Source organism: Procambarus clarkii, chromosome 19, assembly GCF_040958095.1.
Source record: "Procambarus clarkii isolate CNS0578487 chromosome 19, FALCON_Pclarkii_2.0, whole genome shotgun sequence".
Lineage (NCBI taxonomy): Eukaryota > Metazoa > Arthropoda > Malacostraca > Decapoda > Cambaridae > Procambarus > Procambarus clarkii.
Window position 1 is genome coordinate 25071081 of NC_091168.1, and position 1625 is coordinate 25072705.

Consider the following 1625-nt stretch of genomic DNA (forward strand, 5'->3'; position numbering starts at 1 on the left):
TCAGCAAGGTGGACAACCTACCTGCTATCATAACATCGTGTCAGCAAGGTGGAGAGCCTACCTGCTATCATAACATCGTGTCAGCAAGGCGGACAGTCCGCCTGTTATCTTAACTTATACTATACTTCCCATTTCCAAACTTATTCCTTCACCTGAACCTCTCCGTCTTTTATAATCTTTTTTATTTTTAATTAAAAATAACAAAGTTTAGTAATAGGAGCTACGAGAAAAGCCGAAACATATTATATACCTAAATTAGATGAAACAAGGAGGAGGGGGAGACATGATCACCATATACAAATTCTAATAATCGAGGAAATTGAGCGAGTAGACCTATTAAGATCAGATTAGTTAGCGGACACGAACAAGAGCGGGGAAATGGTGGTTAATTCCACAGACAGATTAAAAAGATATTTTGTGTCATAGAACAATTAGATTACGCCAAGTAAAGGGAGGAGGGGGGGGGGGGGGGGTGAGAGGTATCTTATCTTGAGGTTATCTTGAGATGATTTCGGGGCTTTTTAGTGTCCCCGCGGCCCGGTACTGAACCAGGCCTCCACCCCCAGGAAGCAGCCCGTGATAGCTGACTAACACCCAGGTACCTATTTTACTGCTAGGTAACAGGGGCATAGGGTGAAAGAAACTTTTCCCAATGTTTCTCGCCGGCGCCTGGGATCGAACCCAGGACCACAGGCATCACAAGTCCAGTGTGCTGTCCGCTCGGCCGACCGGCTCCCTAAACTCCATACGCAGTTTTCAATACACGATCGTCGATCTATGAGTTGGTAGCCAGGAGCGTTTGTCCAAGCCCAGCACGCACAAATAGGTGAATTCTTACCAGCACCACCAACAACAACAGGCTGGTGAACCCAGCCTGCTAAACACGTCATTTTAAAAGCATTCAATGTCTGTAAATAAGACAAGAGCGTCTTATCGGAGAGGAACATCAAATGCCGGGTTGGGCTTGTCTTATCGCACTGAAATATCGAGCTTACTCCTTCCCTCCCCATTCCCCTAATTCCTTTCCCCATTTACCCACCTCCTCCTCCCCACAACAACCCATTATCTCACTCAACCACCATCAATTTATAATTAACTTGTGGGAAAAGCCAGGTTACAATTTGCTATTGTAAACCTGACTTAGCTGAGCTGAGGACACCAGGTAGACTTGGGACGGCTCGGGGAACCCAGGGGTCAGCCCCCGGGCCCACGGGGGTGTCCAAAACTGGGACATACTCCTGCTAATCTCACACTTTGAATTCACTTGTACCCTGGGCGCCATGTTTCCCCTGGCGGATAGGGCGCTGTGCTCTCTCTCAAGACGCAGCATCACGCCCACAGAGAGAGAGAGAGAGAGAGAGAGAGAGAGAGAGAGAGAGAGAGAGAGAGAGAGAGAGAGAGAGAGAGAGAGAGAGAGAGAGAGAGAGAGAGAGAGAGAGAGAGCAAGGGGGATGTGAAGGGGGTGCAGCGTAGCCTCACCCAACAAGAGCCTGGCGCCCCCACCACCACCAGGGATGGATATCAGGCCAGTTCGGCCTTATCTCAGGCCGGTTAAGTCCACTACTTGAAAGACTAATTCCTTTGATAATGGTTCCTGACACGACTTACACTTTTTCTAGGCGATA